Raw genomic sequence first — 24,538 nt, 5'->3', positions numbered from 1 at the left:
AAAACTTGAACCAAGTCTGGCAAGGAACTCAGTAGCAGAAACTAGAATGACGAGGGACTCAAGGGGGGAAACCTAGGATGGCGAGGGACTCAGGGGGTAGAAATTAGGATGGCGAGGGACTCAAGGGGGAATACCTAGGATGGCGAGGGACTCAGGGGCAGAAACTAGAATGGCTAGGGAGCTCGGGGGAGCGCGGGGAAACCGGGGCCGCAGACCCGAGGAGGAGACACTGGAGCAGGGACGCAGAGGAGCCGAGGAAGGCTGGCTGGACGTGGAGACGGAGGCAGGGTGAAGCAGGGTGCCGTGGGAGGAGGACTGAATGGGGAGGCCAGCTGACTGGATCTGGAGGCTTGGAAGTGAACACTGCAAAAACAAACACAGAGAAGGATAAGCGAAGGAAACACACAGGGACAGGTAAGTGCTAAAGATATGTCAGGAGGTTTAGCAGTGAGTGTCACCGGTGAAGCTGAGACAATGATTCAGCGGCGATACAGTGTTAGTACCTAGTAGGTAAAAAAATAACTACAGTATAGGTACCCAGTAGGTGAAAAATAACTACAGTGTTGGTACCTAGTAGGAAAAAAATAACTACAGTATAGGTTATTTGTAGGATCACAATTGTTACCCCCTTATTCCATAACTTCATATATTGTTCACCCGTACCTACATATAAGTATATATATGTACACCATAATTCAACATAAAATCCTGGTAAAGAAAATTAAAAATGTAGGCTACATGTGTGTGGGTTTCCAGCATGTCTTCCCCCTCTCTCTCCCCTTTTATGTCTGAGCTGTCCTGATTAAGGACGAAAATGCCCCAAAAAATAATTCTTTAAAAAAAGATAGAAATGAATAGCCTACGCGTTCATATAGATGTGGAGCCACACTCCGTACCAGTTGGTGGCGACAATGCACCAAATCGTTGTTGTCGTTCTCGCCAATACACTCTAACGAAGAAGAACACAAATTACCGTTGATAGGTAGGCCTCATAGACTGTGTAAATATTAACAGTCTATGGTAAGCCTTTCCAAACTTTCATGTAATGTCAGGCCAGAGGCAGTTTACAGGCCTAGTCAGTCACGTCGACAGCATTTTAGTTATTTGTCAGAGAATAGGCTTTTCTTATGGACTGGTAAGAAACATTGTTATTTTTTAGTAAATTATGTTAAACAAATAGGCCTATTTAGCTTGCAGCAAAAAAAGGCCATGCTAAGTTAGACCTACATGCATTGTAATATAATAGGCTATAATAGTATTCAGCATTGTAATTATGGTGTAGGATACAAACTCCAATACAAGTGACTGATTATAATGTATCTTTGCACAGTTCTCAGGATAATCAGCGGAGTCTATAATGAATGTCGGAGACTGTGTGATGAAATTGAAACACAGCATTCGCAAATTGATTTGGATTTCTTTTGCTGTCGCTATAAGAAACTCTATGTGATTCTTTTAAGCTGTATACACAGCGGAATTTTTACAGACATGGAGTGTGTATTCAGGGTTTATATAAGCAACTTTGGGCTTATTAGAGGAAAGAAGTCAGCCAACACAGGGATTTTGAGGACTGGGGAGGGAGGACGACCATGTTGGGACATTTCTGGTGAACAACTGCAGTACCTCCTAGGGTTCAGTTTCACCGTCAGGGAAATTGCACGGTTATTTGGTGTAAGTTATAGGACAGTAAGGAGAAAAATGGCAGACAATGGCCTGTCCGTCAGAATGCACTACAGTGACATGTCGGATGATGAATTCAAAAGAGTCATCACTGATTTCATCCAACAGTTTCCTGATTCTGGATGGTGCCCTTCCGGCAATTCCTATAAGTTTCAGCTTTGCAACCATACTCCCCCCGGAACCCAAAGACTTTGGTTTCCCGGACGCTGCCCGGCGGGTCATGGGAATAACGCCGCTGGATCGCTAGTTGACAAAGTTTATGGTCGGAACTATGACGGTATCTTATCGTCTTCGAATCTCTGACTTTTGTTCTTGATTAATGAAAACATTCTTGGCAGGGACACTCAGTTAAGAGCATCGAGGGGGCACCGAGAGCCAGGGGCTGGGACAGACAGTAGCTCGCCTTGCGGCGGACCGTCAGCTCGATCCCGAGATCCAACTATGAGCTTTTTAACTGCAGCAACTTTAAGATACGCTATTGGAGCTGGAATTACCGCGGCTGCTGGCACCAGACTTGCCCTCCAATTGATCCTCATTAAAGGATTTAAAGTGTACTCATTCCAATTACAGGGCCTCGAAAGACTCCTGTATTGTCACTACCTCCCCGAGTCGGGAGTGGGTAATTTGCGCGCCTGCTGCCTTCCTTGGATTTGGTAGCCGTTTCTCAGGCTCCCTCTCTGGAACCGAACCCGATTCCCCGTGGTCACCATGGTAGGCACAGAAAGTACCATCAAAAGTTGATAGGGCAGATATTCGAATGAGACGTCACCGCCACGAGGGCCAGCGATCGGCTCAAGGTTATCTAGAGTAACCAAAGCGGCCGGGGCACCCCGCATATACTACTGGTAGGATCAACCAGGTAGCCCTGGGGACAGGCGTCCGGCCGAAGCACCGTGCACTGGGTCAGGTTTGCCGGGGGCCGGTCCCTAAGCTGTTGCATCAGGGTTAGCCAGTTGATGCGGTAGGGTTTGAGAAACATCATGTTTGCCAGAGGCGCTGCTGTGAGTGTGCGGGCAGGTATCCATGGGCTGGGAACCGTGATGCTGCAGTGGGCTCCGGTGTAGGACTACTGGGTCAGCCGGGGCGTCGCGATCTCGCTGGAGGAACGCAGGGGAAGGGTCCGGAGACTCGCTCCCTCCCGGCCTAGAGGCGAACCCGCAGGCCGGAGGAACCGTCCGCCCGAACACCGGCACTAGGCCGGCCGGCGGGGCCCTCCAATGGCGGGTCACGTTTGCAAATCGGTCAGCGGAGGCAAAAAGTGTGGAGAACCGCAGCTGCGTTAGGGTAAAAGCTGTCAAAAGTGTCTGGCCGTGGTCTCCAGAGGTCGGGCTTATTGCCCCGAGACTCCTCGTGCAAATCTCTGGAGGCCTATGTTTTCAAAAACTGGGTTTCCGAAATCGTGCAGGAGGTGGCTGGGAAAACCGCCCCAAAGTGACGCTCACCGGAGAAGGGGCAAAAGTGCAGAAGCGGTTGACCCTTTACCGCTTCTGCACTTTTTCTAAAATTTAAGCTTTTCCATGCCCTTGGAACACCATCATCACTCAAGGTGTTTGACCCGAGAAGGGGCTCCATATGCGGGTAGAGGTCTACTGCTTTTCCCTCCCCTTCTCCGGTCGAAAATCCCACTAAAACACTTTTCAAATTACCCCGGGGAAGGGGCTCCATATGCGGGTAGAGGTCTACCGCTTCTCCCTCCCCTTCTCCGTGGTCCAATACTTAGAAAAATTTCAGCTGTTCTCTTCAGTGCTCTTATATATACTATTTGATGGTGGTGGCTTGGTGAACCACCCCTAAGTGACGCTCACCGGAGAAGGACAGAAGCGGTTGACCTGAAACCACATATGGAGCCCCTTCCCCTGCCCTTCTCCGTCCGACCGGAGACCTCCATCCCTGACTCTCTCCGCCAGTGCAACGCGCTCCCCGTGGCTTGTTCCGAGGGCTAACAGTGATGACGTGCGGGTGCAGATAGGGGATGCGCCTCCGGTAACCACCGGGCCTGGACCGAAACCTCGGAACCTCGACCCAAGTGCGGTGCGGCGGCCTCGCCCTGGCCGTCCTCCGTGCGCCTCCGGGTACCCAACTCTCCTCCCTCCTAAGGAGGGCGGTGGGGGGATTAACGTCTCCACCATTCATTCTGGACCTCTGGCCCAGAACGGTGGGGGAAGCCCGGAGGTTCTGTTATCCCCTTTAAAACCCTTTTGTCTCCGAACTGTGGCCTCCAAACAAAAACAAAAATGTGACAAACTCTTAGCGGTGGATCACTCGGCTCATGCATCGATGAAGAACGCAGCTAGCTGCGAGAACTAATGTGAATTGCAGGACACATTGATCATCGATACTTAGAACGCACCTTGCGGCCCTGGGTTCCTCCCGGGGCTACGCCTGTCTGAGGGTCGCTTTGTCATCAATCAGAAACGTTCGCGTTTCCATGGCTGGGGCTGTCGCAGGCGACCTCAGTCGCCTTCATCCCCCTAAGTGCAGACTTGTGTTCGGGATGCCCGGTGCGGTGCGTGAGCCTGCCGGCTCGCCTTCCTCCCCATTGGCGCTCAACCCCTCTTTCCATCCGACACAACTTTTCTGTATGTTGTTTTAGCTTCTGAAAGCCTCAATAGTGTATAAGTACATATTTTAAAATCTATTTCCTACATAATTTTTCTAAACATTGATTAACTTGGGGCTCTAACCTGCAATATGCTCTTGAAGAGGATGTTGCTGTTGAAGGCAGCGCTGTTGAAAACGTAAGCAGGTACATGAACTTCAACCTCTGGCCATATGCCCCGCCCATTTCTGCTGGTCGTCTGCAGTCTCAGGTTGCCTGCGGTGGAGTTAAATAGGTGTCACGATTTGTCTAAGGCTGGAACCCAAAAGCAGACCAGGACAAGGTAAGTAGGAATTACAAGGTGAGTATTTATTTGGAATATGAATAATGAAGCGGGTAGGTCCAGATGGTCGGCAGTGGGTGAAGCAGGAAGGCTGGAGGGTTTTGTGCTGATCCAAAAATGCAACAGTGAAGTAGACAGCCAGGCAGGTGTGAGTGACAATCCAGGTGATTAACTGCAGACAGAGGAATAGGCGGCAGATTAATGACAGGCAAAAAGACAAAACAGCAAAAAGACTTTCCAAAACTTGAAGCTTGATACGAGCGCTAAACATACTGGTTACGCTAACGATCCGGCAGGGAATGGATGTCTGGTCATGGCTTATATGATGCAGAGGTGATAATCAGGACCGGGTGTGCAGATAGTAGCAGGTGTGCGTAGTTGGGGAATCAGCAGGGAAGCGTTCAGGAAACTCAGAAAAAATAGACTTCAGGTTAGAGCAAAAGCAAAACACAGGATGCTGGAGTCATGACAGTACCCCCCCCTCCGACGGACACCACCGGGCTGACCACCCAGAGCGCCAGGATGGATTCTATAGAAGTCCCGGAGCAGGTCTGCGTCAAGGATCTGGCGCCGAGGTATCCAGCTCCTCTCCTCAGGACCATAACCCTCCCAGTCCACGAGGTATTGGAAACCCCGCCCACATCATCTGGTCCATGATGCGGCAAACGGTGTAGACAGGACCCCTGTTGATCATCCGAGGGGGAGGCGGATGAGGAGGAGGGGGCAACAGGGGACTGAGGAGAACAGGCTTAAGGCAGGAGACATGGAAGGCAGGATGGACTCTGAGGGTCTTTGGCAATTTCAGACGGACAACACCAGGATTTCTGATCCGTTCCACCACAAACGGACCAATAAACTTAGGGGACAGTTTCTTAGATTCCGTCCGCAGGGGCAAATTCCGGGTGGCCAACCAGACCTTATCCCCAACCGCGTAGGTAGGAGCCAGGACACAGCGACGGTTGGCTTGACGTTGGTAACAGTCAGAGGCTTTAAGTAGGTTCTTCCTGGCACGATGCCAGGTCCGATGGCAACGGCGAATGTGAGCTTGGACTGAGGGAACTGAGAGATCCTTCTCCTGAGATGGAAACAGGGGCGGTTGATAACCGTACAGGCATTGAAAAGGGGACATCCCAGTGGCAGAGGTCGGGAGAGGGTTATGGGCGTACTCAGCCCAAGGCAGCTGAGAGGACCAGGTGGTGGGATTAGAAGAGACGAGGCAGCGAAGCGTGGACTCAATCTTCTGGTTGGCCCTCTCAGCTTGACCGTTAGACTGGGGATGGAATCCAGATGTGAGGCTGACAGTTGCTCCAATGGCTAGGCAGAAAGCCTTCCAAACGGCTTAGGTGAACTGCGGGCCACGGTCTGAAACAATGTCACCAGGTAGACCGTGTTTCCTAAAAACTTCCTTGACCAGGATATTGGCAGTCTCAGTGGCAGACGGAAGTTTGGGGAGGGGCAGAAAGTGAGCAAACTTGCTGAATCTGTCCACCACCGTCAGAACAACGGTGTTCCCCTCAGACAAGGGCAACCCAGACACAAAATCCAGAGCCAGATGCGACCAAGGTCGCCGAGGAATGGGCAGAGGATGCAGAAGTCCAGAACTGGGTCGATTGGTTCCCTTATTTTGGGCGCACACCGGACATGCAGCAACGAAACTCCGAGTCTGTTCTCCCATGGCAGGCCACCAAAACCGTCTGCGCAGTAAGGCCATATTTAGAGCCAAACCAGGGTGACAAGCCATCTTGCTGGCGTGGGCCCACTGAAGCACAGCAGAACAGACAGAGTCGGGCACAAACAGACGACCTGGCAGACCATTACCAGGACCGGGCTGAGTCTGAAGGGCTGTCATAACCTCCTCCTCGATCCTCCAGGTGACAGTTCCCACGATGAGTTTCTGTGGCAGAATGTCTCTGGTGTTATCTTATCCTCCACTTCCTTGGAAAACATCCGAGATAGAGCGTCCGCCTTGCCATTCTGTGAGCCTGGTCGAAAGGTGAGAGGAAAATTTAAGCTTCCAAAAAACAAGGCCCACCTGGCTTGACATGAGTTTAGACGTCTGGCGGATTGCACGTATGCAAGATTTTTGTGGTCTGTCCAAACAACAAACGGCTGCTCAGCCCCCTCCAGCCAGTGGTGCCACTCCTCCAAGGCGAGTTTGACAGCGAGCCGTTCCCGGTTCCCCACATCATAGTTTCTTTCAGCTGGAGAGAGACGTCGAGAGAAAAAGGCACAGGGATGAAGCTTATTGTCACTGGAGTTCCGCTGGGAAAGAATGGCACCAACTCCCACATCGGAAGCATCCGCTTCCACAACAAACTGACGAGATGTATCTGGGTGAGAGAGGATAGGTGCATCAGTGAAGCGCTTCTTAAGATCCAGGAAAGCTTTGTTCGCCTCCGGATTCCAACTGAATGATCTGGAATTAGAAGTCAGGGCAGTGAGCGGAGCAGCCACTCTGCTGTAATCGCGGATGAATCGTCTGTAGAAATTTGCAAACCCCAGAAACCTCTGGAGTTGCAATCTGGACTCAGGCTGAGGCCAATCGAGTACCGCCTTAACTTTCTCTAGATCCATCTTCAACTGTCCCTCGGAGATGCTGTAACCGAGGAAGGAAGTGGTGTGGGCATGAAAATCACATTTCTCAGCCTTAACGAACAGATGGTTCTCCAATAACCGCTGCAGAACCTGTTTGACATGCAGGACATGGTTAGGCAGATCTTCGGAAAACACAAGAATGTCATCCAAGTAAACAAAAACAAAACGAACGATCATGTCTCTCAGAACATTGTTTACCAACATTGTAGAACATTGTTTACAAACATTGTAAACAAACATTGTTTGATCATTCCTGTGTTTTCTTTAATGGCACTATCTCTGTGCAAAAAAGTGTCCAAACAAAGTTAATACGAAAACGGTATATCACTGACAACACCAGTGAAACATTCAGTCAGCTTTTCTCGTCCACACCCGCCCTCTCAGGGGTCTCAGTCACTGAGCTTGTAGACAATTTCAATTGTAAAATTACAAATGTTATTGATACCATTGCTCCAATTAAGGTAAAAACTGTCTCTGATAAGAAAAGATCTCCATGGAGAAATGCCATACTGGTAAGAACAGAAAAAAGAGAGTGTCGAAAAGCAGAACGCAGGTGGCGAAAAACTAATCTCCAGGTCCACTACAACACTTTTAAAGAGAGACTTCGCATTTATAATTTGGAACTGAGGAATGCAAGGCGGTCCTTCTTCTCGGACATTATTGCCAAAAACAATAATAATTCACGTGCTTTGTTTGCTACTGTCGATAGGTTAACAAACCCTCCAGTACCAGTAGCATCTGAACTTTTATCCACAAAGGCCTGCAATGATTTTGCCACCTTCTTCAATGACAAAATTCAGAAAATTAGACAGTCAGTGCTTCCATATCGAGTACAGGGTATGTGTTGTCACAGTGTCCAAGCAAAACAGATTCCAACATGACCCAATTTCGTATGATTAACTATAAAAACCTGGAGGACATTATACAACATCTGAAAACCTCCTCATGTTGCCTTGATAACGGGCCTTTTCAAAAATGTTGCAAATTGTTTGGCTCCAGATCTTCTACAGATTGTAAACACGTCTCTTCTCTCAGGTATCTTCCCACAGGCCCTGAAAACTGCAGTCATTAAGCCACTCTTAAAGAAGAACAATCTAGACACGTCACTAATGACCAACTATAGGCCAATATCAAACCTTCCATTTTTAAGTAAAATCATTGAAAAAACGGTTTCCCAACAATTGACCCTTTTCTTGTCACTAAACAACATTTTTGATACTTTCCAGTCGGGTTTTCGACCACACCACAGCACTGAGACAGCTCTTGTTAAAGTCTTTAATGACATCCACTTAAACACAGATAGTGGCAAAATTTCAGTCTTGGTACTACTTGATCTCAGTGCTGCATTTGATACGGTCGACCATGACATATTACTAGACCGATTGGAAAATTGGGTTGGCATTTCGGGCTCAGTACTAAAGTGGTTTGAGTCTTATTTAAAGAATAGGGACTACTTTGTGTCGATAGGGAATTATACATCTGAGCATACAAATATGACGTGCGGAGTTCCCCAAGGCTCCGTTCTGGGGCCTCTCCTGTTTAACATCTACATGCTTCCACTGGCTCAAATTATGGAAAACAACAAAATAAGCTACCACAGTTATGCGGATGACACACAACTGTATATAACCTTATCGCCAGGGGACTATAGTCCAATACAACAACTGACTAAGTGCCTTGAGAAAATTAACGACTGGATGTGCCAGAACTTTCTTAAATTAAATGAAGAAAAAACTGAGGTGGTTGTTTTTGGAGCAAAAGAGGAACGATTGAAAGTCAGCACTCAGCTTCAAACGATAATGTTAAAAACAACAGACAAAGCCAGAAATCTTGGTGTAGTCATGGACTCAGACCTGAATTTTAACAGCCACATTAAGACAATTACAAAGTCAGCCTATTACCACCTTAAAAATATATCAAGGGTTAAAGGACTTATGTCTCAGCAGGACTTGGAAAAACTTATCCATGCTTTTATCTTCAGTAGACTAGACTACTGTAACGGAGTCTTTACAGGTCTCCCTAAAAAATCAATCAGACAGCTGCAGCTGATTCAGAACGCTGCTGCTCGAGTCCTCACTAAGACCAAGAAAGTGGATCACATCACTCCAGTACTGAAGTCTCTACACTGGCTTCCAGTGCCTCAAAGAATTGATTTCAAAATACTTTTGTTGGTTTATAAATCACTAAACGGTTTAGGGCCTAAATACATTTCTGATCTGCTAGTACAGTATGACCCACCCAGACCTCTCAGGTCGTCTGGGACAGGTCTGCTTGTTGTCCCTAGAGTCAGAACTAAACAGGGGGAAGCAGCGTTTAGTTTCTATGCTCCACATATCTGGAACAAACTCCCAGAAAACTGCAGGTCTGCCGCAACTCTCAGTTCTTTTAAATCAAGGCTGAAGACTTATCTATTTGATGTTGCCTTTCTTTCTATATAAGCTTATAAAGAGAAATTCCTATTTTATCTGCTTTTATATATTTAACTGTTTTAATTGCTCTTTAATGTTTCATTTCTTATACTGCACTGTAACTTTTATTCTTGTATTTTAACTGTTTTAAATTTTTTATTCTGTTTTCATGTAAAGCACTTTGAATTGCCCTGTTGCTGAAATGTGCTATACAAATAAAGCTGCCTTGCCTTGCCTTGCCTTACCATACTCTGGAAAACTGCCGGGGCATTAGTGAGTCCAAACGGCATGACCAGATACTCAAAGTGGCCCATAGGAGTATTGAACCCCTTCAGCTATTCGTCTCCCTCTTTAATACGGACTAAGTGGTAAGCATTGCGTAAGGCCAGCTTGGTGAAAATGGTAGCGCCCTGCAGGGAGTCAAAAGCAGAGTTCATCAAGGGCAGAGGGTACTTGTTCTTGATAGTTATGTCATTAAGCCCACGGTAATCAATACAAGGCCACAGGGAGCCATCTTTCTTACTTACGAAGAAGAACCCCGCTCCCAGGGGTGAAGAGGAGGGACGAATGAGGCCAGCAGCAAGAGAACCCTTAATGTAGGTTTCCATGGCTTCACGTTCCGGTTTGGAGATAGTGTAGAAGCGGCCCTTAGGGTAGGCAGCTCCAGGGATAAGACTGATAGCAATATCATACGGTCGATGGGGGGGCAGAGACAGGGCCTTCTGTTTGCTAAACACCTCCTTAAGATTGTGATAGACATCGGGAACCATGGACAAGTCTGGGGGTGGTGAATCCAGTTCCTGATTAGAAGCAGAGGGGGCACAGGCAGTTTTAAGACAGTTAGCATGACATTTTATACTCCAGTTGGTTACTTTGCCAGTGACCCAATCGATAGTGGGGTTGTGTTCTTGAAGCCAGGGGTAACCCAAAACCAGGGGAGCGCGAGGAGAGTGCATATGACCTCCGAATGATTTCCTGATATCAGCATGTTAACGGGTCCAGTTCTCTTAGTTATCCGTGCCAGTAATTCGTCTTTAAGTGTGGTAGCATCTTGGCCTCCGGGAGACATTCCTTGGAGAGCCCCAACTGTTCCACCAGATTGGCATCCATGAAGCTGTCATCCGCCCCTGAATCTATCAAAGCATTAATCTCAACAGAATGATTAGAGTTCATGAGTGTGACAGGAACTGGAGGTCTTACAGGATCGTTGGAAAACTGAGATTGGCTCGCTAAGAATCCTCCCACTCTTAGCGAGCCTGGGAGTTTAACGGCCTCTGTGGACAGGAGGAGGCGTAATGGTTCTTTTTACCGCAGTAAAAAAGGCTATTTGACTCACGTCTATGCTGGCGCTCCTCTACTGACAATCCGTGACGTCCCACCTGCATGGGTTTGGAATCTGATGACCGCTGTTCCCCTTTAATCTCCTGGAATGTAGCTCGGTCCTCCAACTCCGCTCCATTTCCAGATTTGGAAGGTTGACGACGCAGAGATTGGTTGGAAAACCTCTCACGTCTCTCCCTCCTTCTCTCTCGGCATCTGTTATCAACACAAATAGACAAAGCCACCAACTTGTCCAAGTCACTAGGCTCAGGATAAGAGATTAGTTCATCCTTTATCTGTTCAGATAATCCCTGATGAAACACAGCATGTAGTGATTCCTCATTCCACCCACTTTCCACTGCCAATGTTCTGATCTGGTTCAATGGTTCAATCACAAATTCTGCTATGCTGCGTGATCCCTGGCGCAAAGAGAACAACCGCTTAGATGTGTCCTTACCTCGGACGGGGTGATCAAAAAGTTTCCTCATCTCGGTCGTGAAAACGTGGTATGAAGCCAAGCAGGAGTCCTGTCGTTCCCATAGGGCAGATGCCCACTCCAGAGCCTTTCCCCGCAGCAGTTCAATCACAAAAGCAATCCTAGCTTTGTCAGAAGCAGATAGCAGCAGGTGTGCGTAGTTGGGGAATCAGCAGGGATGCGTTCAGGAAACTCAGGGAAAATAGACTTCAGGTTAGAGCAAAAGCAAAACACAGGCAAAAACAGGCTCAGGATGCTGGTGTCATGACAATAGGATGAAAAAGGACGGAGACACGCCAACTACGAGAACAACAGCTAGGCTAGAGACACACATTGGATGTAAATATTAAGTTATTACAGAGAATAAAATCTTTGACATATTTTAGTCCTGCGTTGTCATTTTAGTCCTGCGTTGTCTTGCTAACTTTAAACTTACATATATATATATATATGGCCTTGAAAGACGAGAACCTCATTCTGGTGCAACCAGGGCTGGACTGGCCATCTGGCATACCGGGCATTTTCCCGGTGGGCCGACGCACATTTGGGCCGAATCGCCGATATCATTTATAGGCCTTTTTTTTTTTTTTTTTTGGCCACGCCGGCCCATAAAGAACTGACCATTGGTTAATTTTCTTTATTGGCACTGGCCTGACCCAATCAAATCCAGGAACCCACTCCCGGCCCTAAGACACGCCTTGTAATAGTTATGCTTATGCTGGAAGTTTAGCATGCACGTTAAAATGGACAAACGACCACCAAAACGCAAGGGAGGTGCAGAGAAATTACGGGAGAAAAAGATTGAGAATCTACAGGCGGATGCCTCAAAATGTGCCAAAATTTCTGACATGTTTGGGGCTGTAGTAGCTGCTTCAACATCAGCATTACCTGAAGTAGAGGAAGGAGGAGAGCTGGTTGGTTATACAGAGAAGCAGAAACAACATCATGACAGGGAAGAAAAAGCCGAAGAGGAGGAGAGTGACCATGACAGGGCCATGGGAGCGAGTGAGGAAAAGATGGAAGAGAGTAGTTGACGATGTGGTAAGGAGTAGGGAAATTAACAGGGACTTTCAGGAAGGGAGGGAGGCTGTGTGTTTGTGTGTGTGTGTGTGTGTGTGTGTGTGTGTGTGTGTGTGTGTTTTATGTGCGCCTCGCGGCATAACGACAACATGCAAGCTGTAACATTAAAGTTAGTGGCTGTTGGGTAACCTAACTGCTTAAGCTTACATTGAAAATGCTAGCGGTTGGCCTGTTGGGTAGCTGAAAAGTCTATGTGATCTATGCAGCCTGTTCTACTAGGCTCATGTATACAATGTATACAGCTGTCTCTATACATTGCCCAGACATTTAAGCTAAATTAATTATACCTTAACTTAGCTGACATTTCTCTCTGTGTCTCATTCTTTTAAAGGTTACCTTGTTAGAGTAAATATTTCTTGTTCATTGGTGTGGGCCACAGCAAAATTTTGACTGACTTTACTGACAATACATACTTGTATACTTAAATGTTATTAAATAATTTGAAATTATACTTTAAATTCTTCGTCTTTGTCAATTACTTGCACTTGAGTATGGACATTGTGTACTCTATGGCCTCCAGGTCGTCAATCAAAAGTGAATGAGTACACTGCTTCTCTTGTATTGGTGCTCTTTTCCAGGGCATATACTACTCTCAGCTTTATTGTAGCTTTTGGGAAGGGTTATGGTTATGGTTATTGTATTTAGCAGACACTTTTGTCCAAAGCGACAAAATATGAATCTTACAATAGTTAAAATTAACAGTAAACTGTTTTTAAAAGTTGCTAAGACAATATTAAGCAAAATAGTAATAATAACAATAATGGCAATACAATATCAAATATCAATAATAATAAATAAAAAATACCATAAATATGAATCATAACTCTAAGAGTTAATTAATTATTTAAGTGTAAGATCAACAGATAAGTCTTGAGACCCCTCTTGACACTAGGCAACTCGTATCACTGAATGCACGCATATTTTAAGAGGACTGTCTACAGGGAATGTGTCTGACCAATCACAGTGGGTGTGGGCCGCCTGGGCCAAAAATGCCAGGGCCGATTTTTTTGTCCCAGTCCAGCCCTGGGTGCAACACATTTATTTTGGTTGGTTAGATAACCTCTTGGAAAAGTCTAAACACAGCTACAAGTCAGCGCTCTCATAAATATTACACTAGACATCCCATACTGACACGCACTGACAGCTCTCTGCTGATAGTTTTGTGCTCAACGCGAATAACAACCACACATTTTAGTAAGATCATCTTTCTTTCATTTCATTTGTACATTTTGTGCAGATGTGTCAGTAACTGTTTAATTGGTACTCTTTTGGTCACTTGTCTCATTGTAGGAGTCAAACTTACCCTAACCTAATTTTAACCATGAACTTAGGACTATATATTCATTATATTATTGTATAATTTTATTACATGAACTATGAACGTAACATGATATAATAATACAATGAACAGAATGTATTATTGTGACTTTGTGGTTCAAATTGGGTAAGTACATTTAGACATAAAGGGGTGTCTTTATAAAGTCGTTTTTTTCAGCAACCTAGAAAAGACAGTCTTTCCCTTTTCAACAACATTTGAAAGTATTAATGTAAAGCACATATGTCTTTTCAGGGGATTTATGCTGGGGTGGGGGGTTACAAATGTTTTTCTGACAGATTTTGCTTTACTATATGCTCTGGTGTCATGTATTCCCTTGAATTTTCCCAGGGAGCTGCTTCTATGCAAGATGTGTTATCAGAAATATGTCATCAACCTACCAGCAGGGGATTTTTGCCTTTTTAGTTACTCTTCAGTGGTTGGCAAGCCAGTGGAATATTTCACAGGGAAAAGCCATTTCAGAAACATGTTTGTCAGCATTTTTAGGAGGAACATAAAAGAGTGTTACATTGATGGGGAAGGAAGCATGGAAAGGATAGAGGGAAGAGAGGGGATTGTAGGAAGAAAATGTAAAAAAAATGACAGACAGAGATCTGGAGAGAGCAAGATGGTTAAGGAGAATGAGGAGATAGATCGATAGAAAGAAGCAGAGGGTGAATGAGAGCAAATAAACAGAAATACAGGATGCATATGTTATTGATGTGGGTAAAGCTACAATGTTCTGAAGTAGGACTACAGAAAGCGCATCTAGATACTGCACCCTGTGCGATCTTACCATTTTGTTTCATGTAGGCTCTATAAGCATCAACCCGATGGAAAATATTACTTCATCATTATTTTATTTCCCATCTTATTCTGCATTATTTCTATTCATGTGAAGTACTCGTGCATGTCATTTCTTTATTGTAAAGCACTGAGCTGTAGGACATTTTTTGTATGAGGGTGTGTTATGCAAATAGTTTATCATTATTGGTTGCTCACACTCACCCTCCTGTCCACTCATATTTATCCACACAAATCACATTTAGTAGAAGGGGATCCCACTTAGTAAAATAGATGTTGTATTTACAAAGAATATGTTTACAGCATTTACTATCTAAATGGGATGTTTTGGGACCGTATGTGGCGTTTTCTTGTGTGGGGTGCAAATGTTCCACCAAAACAAGTTCCTTCCCGAGACCATTTTGCAGAACCACTGTCTCTGTGTCCAAAGCTTAGCACCGCCCAAGACAATTGTGATTGGTTAGGAAATATACATTTATTTCATATCAGAATTCCAATCTGAAGAGTTCATTTTGTAGCCTAAAAGTTGATTTTACAAGAATATCCTACATTATTATTTCATGCATGAAATGGACTTGACTAGCATTTATTTAATAAAAAAAAACATTATGAATCTAAAAACATATTTAGTGATAGTCTTAATTTTCCAGAGAGTACCCCTACTTTCAAATAGTGTTTTTTAGATAACTTGGATAGACTGTTGGCAGCTTGCACTGCATGAAAAGTGGGATTTTCGTCCCCGTAAACGCCCGTATATCTCCCTAATTTTCGGCAGTTAACCACAATTTACAGGCTGTGAACGTCGCGTTCGTCTGTGCCACATATTGTCGGAAACGAACCATGACGTATGTGGAGAGCTCCCGCGGAGGTGCTAATGGCTCTAATAAGCATATGAATACCAGGGAAACCTCTCCTGGCCAGAGTGTCTGGCCTAATTAGCATATGAATGGCAGCGACACCACGCCTGTCCAGAGAATGTCTGGCCTGGCTTGAATTTCCTCACTCAGAGGAATTGGTTGGTTGGTTGGCAGATCACTGCCAACCAATCATATAGGCTATATATACTGTATAATATATATATATATATACCGTATATATATATATATGCTATTATGTTGCATATTCATGTCATTGTTATGCTATGGACTATTACCATCAAGGACATGAATTTATTGAGGAAAGGAAAATTTGCCAGGAATGTGATGTTTATTCAAAAAAATAGCTTTATTAGCACACAACAAACACAGCCAACACAACAAATGGTAAACTGGTAAAAAAAAGTTATCTGGCGGCATGCTGTCTTAATTCAGTCCGTTTTGCAGACGTCTGTGGTGCGTTGCCCTGTACTTCTGCTGGCTGCGAAAAGGACATACAATCCATCCAGCACACTCTGTCTCGCTTCCAGCAGCTGTAAAAACAATCAATAAAGACAATCAGTACTACGCAATGCACTGCGTATGGACACAACACATCTATTAATTCATTAAAAAAAGTCACATTGACCAAAATGGATCTAATCTTACCTTCTTTCTTCTCGCTAGACTCTGAGCTGAAGTCTTCACAGCTTCTGCCTGCGATGCAAGATCTGGTTGTTTCTACCTGAAGCTCCTGCTTACTGTCTCGTAATTACAGGCAGCTGGAAAACATAAATGAGAGTGGTATGAATAAAAAAACATAAGTCACAGTAAAATTAAACATGGAATGACAAAACAGGAAAGGTTACTTACACACAATGCCGTCATTGTCAACATTATGTAAATTTGGACTTGCAGACATAGCTCCGAGCAAATAGGTCACCGGCCAGCCTCGTTATGATGCGAGGTTAGTCTGTAAAAACAAAATGTACGGTTAAGATCGGTCTATTAACGTATCTATTTTCTTATACAGCAGAATGAAAGCATATTCTTTAAATCTTACCCTTGCTCCGGTTCGTAGCGCCTACAATTTGTCTCCGAGTTGTGAAGACGGCGTACTGCTTCCTGTAGATTACAAGACCAAAAAAACAATTTTTTACACTTTTATAAAGCAACTTACACTGGTCCCGCTTATTAGCTCTGCCTAATAATGAATCGCGCTGAAAGCAGCCACACAGCTCTGTGCTGCTCGTGTTTAAACTTGCGTGCATGGTGGGGTTTAAAACATTACTTCCAAAGTTTAAGTAGCCTGTTTAACATCAAAAGACAGTCATTGTACTTCTCAAGAATTACTAAACAATACAGACTAGCTCACCGTTTCATTAATAATCATATACTTACGTTTTCTGTGGGTGCAACTTTACGGAGCCCCGGAGGTGACATGGAGGAAAAAAATTATAAACGCTCCGCACATCTTGAACAACTCCTGTGTGTTTCGTTTTTAGGTGCGTGGTTGTAATTCCGTGATAAGCAAGTGCAGTTTGACAGAGTGTACAGACAATTCTTCTACCAGTTGGCCTGAAATACTCCCATACTTTGGAAGCTTTTGCTCTAACTCTCGGAGGAGTCTTCTTCTTCTTCTTCTTCTTCTTCTTCTTCTTCTTCTATTATTTAATGGCGGATTGCAAACAACTTTTAGGTGCATACTGCCACCTACTGTGCTGGAGTGTGTATCATCATGTCATTGTATAATTATTTTAAATTCTATTCAACAACCCTGCAGCTTTTAAAAATTTAAATAACGCCTTCCTGGTGATCCTGATCTCCTCTTCCTCCCCTTCTGATCCCAGTATCCCTATCAGAGTCCACTCCTGCCCTGTCCTGCCCTCCTGAATCTTATCTTTAAACACCTGTCTTTCCACCTCATGCAATGTACAATACAATATTATATGTTCAGCATTTTCTTTAACCCCACAATTTTCACAGTTCTCACTATTCCTCTTCCCCTTTAAAAACAAGGTGCCATTCAGTCCTGTGTGGTCCACCCTGAGTCTTGTCATTATAATTTCCTCCCTCCTGGTCCTTTCCATATACTTCTTTATACTGACAGATTTTTGTATTTTATAATATCTCCTTCCTTTTTTGTCGTCCTCCCACCATTTCTGCCATATTTCAAGGCCTTTCTTCTTAACCACCGCTTTTCCTTCGCCTTTTCCTAGTGGAATAGGAATTGTTATTGCTTTTAGTAATGCCTCTTTAGCCAGTTTGTCTGCACCCTCGTTCCCTTTCACCCCCTTATGTGCCGGCACCCAACAAAACTGAACGTCTATGCCACCCCGATGTAATCTTAGCAAACTGTGATGAAGTTCCATTAGTAGGTCTTCTCTGACAGATGTCATGGACTGTATGCTTTTTATGACAGCTAAAGAGTCTGTGCATAGCACCACCCTATCAGGTCTGACCTCTTCAACCCACTGTAATGCAATGATGGCCGCCACCATTTCTGCTGTATATACCGATAACTGGTCAGACAATCTTTTGGAGAGCTTAACTTTAAATTCTGGGATATATATTCCTACTCCCACACATTCCTGTTTGTTCTTGGATCCGTCTGTGTAAATCTTTAAATAATTATAGTAACTGTGTCTCAGGTAAATGCTTGTTCTAACTCCCACTTCCTCCATTCTCCATTCTTTTCCAGGATATTAATATCGGTCTTTACATCTGGAAACAGCCATGGTGGAATGTTACTAACAGGGTTGATCATGGTGAAATCTAAAGCTTCCATTCCATATTCCCTCACTTTCTCTTCCCTCGTCCATCCAAACCCAAGTCCCTGAAACTTGCAATACTCCCAACAGTCCTGTATTGACTCTTTTGTAGGGTTCTCTTTTCCACTTCCTTTTAAGCTGATCCAATATGCCAGCGCAAGTTTCTCTCTTCTCAACTCCAGAGGTGTCTCTCCTGCTTCTATGAGTATTGCATTAATGGGGGTTGACTTAATAGCTCCAATGCACACTCGTAATGCTCTATACTGTAATCTATTAATTTTTTCCAATATTGTTTTTGCCGCTACTCCATAAACTACACAACCATAATCAATTGATGACCTCATACATGCCCTATATATGTCAATTAATGACCGTCTGTCTGCACCCCAGTCACATCCGGCCACAGCTCTTAGTAGATTTACAACCTTTTTGCATTTAGTTTCCAAGTTCTTTATGTGTGATTTCCATGAATACTTACTATCAAACCATAAACCCAGGTACTTAAATTCATTGACTTTTTCCATTGGCAGTTCATATAATGTTAGGTTTTCAGCCTGATATTTGCGCTTCTTTGTGAACATCATGTAACAGGACTTGCTTGCCGATATCTTAAACCCCCATTCATATGACCACTTCTCTACTTTCCTTATTGCTGTCCTGATATTTTCTACTACATAAGACACATTCCTTCCTCTCATCCAAATGGCCCCATCATCCGCATAAAGTGCTGATTTGATACATCCATCTAAGTTTGAGAAAATATCATTTATCATTATATTGAACAATACAGGGCTAATTGCACTCCCCTGGGGAATACCATTGTCCACATCAAAGTACATAGACACCTCTGATCCAACCTTAACTCTAATTTTCCTACCTGTCAAAAAGTAATTTGCATAAGTGAGATGTCAAAGCTATGGGCCTATAGTTAGCTGGGTCCTTACCAGGTTTGTTAAACGGTAGTATTACTGCACTTTTCCAACTATTCGGAATTATTCCATCCCTCCAAATTTTATTAAAGAGTCTTAATATCAATTGACATGATTCCACTGGTAGCTGTCGGAACATGGCATAACATAATTGGTCTTGTCCTGGAGCTGTATATCCAGTGCCTAGCAAAGCTAGGTTAAGTTTAGACATATTAAAGTCCACATCCAGTGTTGACATACTAGCCTCCCTTTTCAACTTCACATCCTTATTCTCTCTGAGTGCAATTTCTTTCTGCTGCTTATGAATAATACTAAGGTGATCACCACTATGCGCTGCCACAAATGCCCTTCCTAACACTTCTGCCTTACCTTTGTCTGACACTACCACCGTCTCCCCATCAATCAAAACTGGAATTTTAACCGACATCCTTTTCCCACTCATTCTCTTGAACATAGACCATATATCCCCTAACTCTACTCCTCTACCTATATTGGAACAGAACTCCCTCCAGTTTCTCTTTTTGGTATATTTAATTGTCCTACGTGCCACTCCTCTTTTCCTTTGATAATCCACAACATTCTCTCGTTACAGATTCTTCTTCAGTGCTCTAAATGCCTTGTTTCGTTCTTTTACAGCTCTGCTACATTCCTCATTCCACCAAGGTACCACTTTCTTCCTCCCCTTTGTTGTTCTTCGTGGAATACTCAAAGATGCTGCATTCAAAATGTGTTCTGTCATTTGCTTTGTGCAGTCTTCTATGCTTCCATCTAATGTAACCAGATTAACTGACTCCTCACAGTATGACCTAAATTTTCCCCATTCTGCTTTCTCAAAGCACCATCTAGTAATTGTAACCCCTTCTTGGACATAAATGTCCGTATTAACTACAGTGAGAACTGGGAAATGGTCACTGCCTATGGTAGAATCACTCTTAACATGCCATTCACATGTATTTACTAAACTGTCTGAAACCAGCGAAATATCCAAACATGATGTATTGCCCCTATTTACATCTATTCTTGTACCCTGTCCATTATTTAGGCAAACCAATAATCTTTCTTCCATCATGTCTTCAACTATGCTCCCATTATGGTCCGTGTGATTGCTACCCCATAGGCTGTTATGTGCATTAAAATCGCCACACCATATTTCTTTCCTGTATACAGTCCCTGCCATTTCATTTAATCTGTCAACAGTTAAAGTTTTGCACGGGTTATAAAAATTGATCAGCTTAATATGACCCTCTTTCCTTGGACTACAAATCTCAACCATTATACATTCCATATCCTCTGGGCACAGGAGCTCCCTATATGCCAGCCCATCCTTGAGAAAGGTAGTACACCCTCCACCATTTTGATTATTAGGCCTATCATACCTTAAAGAACTGAACCCTGGAATAACAAAATCTAGTTGGGGTCGCAACCAAGTTTCTTGTACACATACTACATCAGGAACTACATCAAATTTATGAAGATACTTTTTAAATTCTTGACCATTAGCTATAAGGCTTCTGGCGTTCCACTGTAGTATGTGAATTACCATAATTAGCGTTCTAACCCTCAGCTTGTGTATTTTCCCCATTTTCAGTTACTGTCAACAATTCATGTATCTGGTCTGCTTTAATATCACTTATACTAAGGAATCTTTCTGCTGCCTCCACAATAGCCTTGATTCTATCACTTTTCTTTTTTAACTGAGATGCAACATTGATAGTGTGACATATGAAAGCCACAAAGTTGACCTTCTTCACTACCAATGTATCATCACCAACTTTGCACTTGTGATGACAGGTAACCTGTGTATGAACTGGCGTCTGCAATTGGGCTTGATTAACTGATACTATGTTTCTTTGGACCAATCTACTGGCGTTTTTGTTAGTTGACCCCATTTCTCGCACTGTCTTTAGAGCATCTGCATATGAGACTTTACTTAAAATCTTAACCCTCTGGGCTTCTCTGGCTTCTCTCTGTACTTCACATCCTCCAAACACAGCACTATGCTCTCCTCCACAGTTACAGCATTTAATCTTTGCATCCTTGTCACATTTACCATACTCATGTTGACCACCACATCTAGCGCATCTTAATTTTCCTTTGCACTGCTGTGCTGTGTGTCCCAATCTTTGACATTTATAGCACCGAAGAGGTTTGGGGATGTACTCTCTCACACTGTAATTCATGTATCCCAGTTGCACTGATTTAGGAAGAATTCTCTCAAATTGAACTAGCACTGATAATGTTTCCTTTAATGCTCCATCTCGTTTACTTTTTAGCCGTATGGCTTCAATCACTTTACCACCCTGAATCTCATTTTTGACATCTTCCATCGACATACTCAGTGGAACTCCAGAAATCACTCCTTTCCTGGGATATGTGCCTTCATCCTTTCCCCTTGAAGTGACGACATTTTGAGAATCTTTTCTTGTTGTTGTTTACTGTTTGCATGTATCAGAACTCTTTTATTGCTCATAAACCGAGCAAAGTCAATTTTACCAATCTCTTTCTCAATCGCCTTGGTAAGTTTTATCGGGTGGTAATGTCCACCATCCTGACCAAACTCAATAATAACTTTCCAAACATTTTCTGGAGCATTCTCTACATTACCAGTTTTCTGTTTTTCAAGCTGATTAGATCTCGATTTCTTGTTTGTATTTCCCTCGCCAATCTCGCTACATTCCGACCAACTTTTCCCTCTATTTCTTTCTTTTAAAGACCTTTTTAATCTCGATGTTCTGGATATCATCCAATCCATATCATCCCCATCTGAACTAGTTGACATGATGTACAGTCACAGCACACTTTATGCAAATCCGCCAAACAAATTGCTCAACGCAACGATCCTACCACGCTTCCAAGCCGTCAACGCTTCTGCTGCCAGCCGAGCTTCTCTTATACTGTCTATGTTTAAAACTCACTAATAAACAACACAACTATCCCGCCGCCAGCTCGAGCACTCGGAGGAGTCATCTCCCTCCACAATTTTTTAAATCAAAGCAGTGAGGGCGGGGGTAGGGGCAGAGTGATAGAGAAAGACAAAGAGCATAGCAGATTAACCAGCAGGGCGCGAACAGCGCACAGACTGGTGTGGAGGTGAATTACAGTGAGTTTTAATGGAATACTGGGAAAGTTTAATAACAATAGGACAATTGATGTCTAGATTATGAGGCCATTTCAGCAGAGCCAACAGCTTCATATGCCATGGACATGTGAATATGGTGCTGAATTTACCAGTATTTTAAGAAGAGAAATGGTTGGGACTTTGTCATGCAATGACAAAGCTGATATGCTTTATGTGAAGCACAGTGTTTTGGTGTCAGCAGAAAGACTTCCCTTAGAAAACTGTACAGTGGTGCCTCTGTCTCCATTCCACCAGACAATCTTGGATGAGTAAGACCAAAGAAAGGTCACTGCAGTCATGCCACTATGCACAGTGGATGAGCTCTAGGAGACTGTGATGTTGTTTGCATGGAATGCACATTTTACCTTCAGGGCAAAGCCTGATAAAAACTAATTGTTGAAATAAATTGTTTTGTGTATCTTTTTTACATAACATTGGCCATTGCTAATGACATACACAGTAATTAATCTAGCATACTTTCATTAAATAAATCAATTCAAGCTAAAATGTAAGAGTCTGCAATTAGGCTATACTGAGCCTGACCTATTTAAACCAGAGATTTTCTTAAAATGAAGTTAATACCTTTTAGAAAAATGTCACCTGGGGTAAAACTCCCCCTGCTGTTACCCTGTTTTGCATTTGTATAGCTCACAGCATTTTCATTTACATGTTAAAGCCTCCCCTAGAATTAGGGGGAGGGGTGGTCATGGGGGGACAACTGCCAAGTCAGGCCCACGTCAATTTCCGACAATTAACGGCAGTTTTCGGTGTTGCCTGTAAATTGCCGTTTACAGTCAGCCCGGTCTCACGGCAGTTCGTGTAAATGTCACGTTATTTGAATCTATTGATTCGTGTTCACGGGGACGTTTTTCTCGTTTTTTTCGTGGTGGCCAGCACGAAAATGTGAAGTAATGTATTTTAATGGGAAGCATTAAAATACATATATGGAATGGCTATACAGCACATTTTTGTTCTGCAGCCCGAGGAAGAGTAAAAATGTTCCCACCGAAATGAAGTGGAGAAGTGCATAGTTGGTGATAAAACCAAATGGGGAGCACAAATGACATAATGTGATGCAACCAACATTCCTCCCGTGTGGGTTTGCTGAGCCAACATAGAAGTTCCTCCATTTGTGAGATAAGAAGATTCAACAGTGTGAGAGTGTCTCCTGCATAACTTTAGCCGTGAACATCAGTTACAAAATAGGAATGTGACAGACATACAGTATGATAGGTTGGTCATAACACGTAATACAGATTAATTGGTGCACCAGGAAGATATGGATCCATTCATAGTATTGTGAGCAGGACACAAGAGGACTGCAGATGCAATCTGGATTGCATTTGACCGGAAGGCTGGATATAAAATTAATTTCAATTCAATTAAATTTTATTTATAGTATCAAATCATAACAAGAGTTATCTCAAGACACTTTACAGATAGAGTAGGTCTAGACCACACTCTATAATTTACAAAGACCAAACAATTCCAGTAATTCCTAAGTATTATATACCAAGACATTGAGTGAATTTGTGGAATGGTTTTGATTTGTTTTTATATTTCTGTAGACAACTATGCCGAGTATCTGCCGTTCCAGTCCCGGCAGTACCTCCACACTGCCTAGGCGAGACCCACACAGCAGCTTCGTAACTCCCATAAGCGACCTCCATGTTGCTTTTGGATCAGAGCCAACAGAGCGGAGGTGCTCTGGGTTGGGTAACGTTAGCCAGTAGCTGCTTAAATACAGTTAAATGCTGAAACTAAACGGTGTAACGTTAAAGTGTGGCAGTATTTCAATGGAAATGATTCCAACACTGGAACAGCCTGCAGTTAAAGACTCAGAGTTGTCGAAGAAACAACACACAACTTAATGGTATGTTCAATTACAGTTGGTAAGTTAGTGCAGTACATTCAATGTTATTGTAAAATAGCCTTTTTTTTTACCCCCTGGGAAATGCCCGCAGTGAATACATTTCTTTTACATTTTTTTTATTTCAGAAATGAAAGAATGGCTTTTGTTGTGGATTTGCTTTTCACCCTGACTCAAGGAGAGACTTCACATGCTCTACAGATCTACTCATGACAAGGTAGCTGGACAGCGTGACTGACTGACTCACTCAAGGACTCATGTGTCATCATGACTTGAGTCCTCGAGTGAGTCCCATGGTCTGCGAGCTTGCAATGTTTCCGGCTCTGAGTCTGTGGGTCAGGAAGTTCCTATAACCTGTCTCGGACTGTCTCTGCTCACTCAGTCGCTTGAGTTGACTTGTGGAGTTATGGTTTCCTACAAAATTGTAAGTTACAAAG

General features: G+C 43.7%; 2 long non-coding RNA genes and 1 other non-coding gene across 3 annotated transcripts; 1 reads left to right on the top strand and 2 right to left on the bottom strand.

Moving 5' to 3' along the window:
* Positions 1 to 2,272: 2,272 nt before the first annotated feature.
* On the bottom strand, positions 2,273 to 23,419 carry LOC116050159. Its single transcript, XR_004105036.1, has 3 exons — positions 23,409 to 23,419; positions 7,603 to 7,607; positions 2,273 to 2,355 (listed from the first exon to the last, which is right to left on the bottom strand). It is a non-coding gene; the product is annotated as an uncharacterized LOC116050159 (long non-coding RNA).
* Positions 3,923 to 4,076, top strand: LOC116050173. The gene has a single exon (XR_004105048.1). It is a non-coding gene; the product is annotated as a 5.8S ribosomal RNA (ribosomal RNA).
* On the bottom strand, positions 15,811 to 17,066 carry LOC116050158. The gene is made up of 5 exons (XR_004105035.2): positions 16,815 to 17,066; positions 16,477 to 16,538; positions 16,287 to 16,386; positions 16,083 to 16,195; positions 15,811 to 15,967 (listed from the first exon to the last, which is right to left on the bottom strand). It is a non-coding gene; the product is annotated as an uncharacterized LOC116050158 (long non-coding RNA).
* Positions 23,420 to 24,538: the final 1,119 nt, after the last annotated feature.

This window comes from Sander lucioperca, chromosome 19 (assembly GCF_008315115.2).
Source record: "Sander lucioperca isolate FBNREF2018 chromosome 19, SLUC_FBN_1.2, whole genome shotgun sequence".
Lineage (NCBI taxonomy): Eukaryota > Metazoa > Chordata > Actinopteri > Perciformes > Percidae > Sander > Sander lucioperca.
This window is presented reverse-complemented; position numbering and strand designations above follow the sequence as displayed.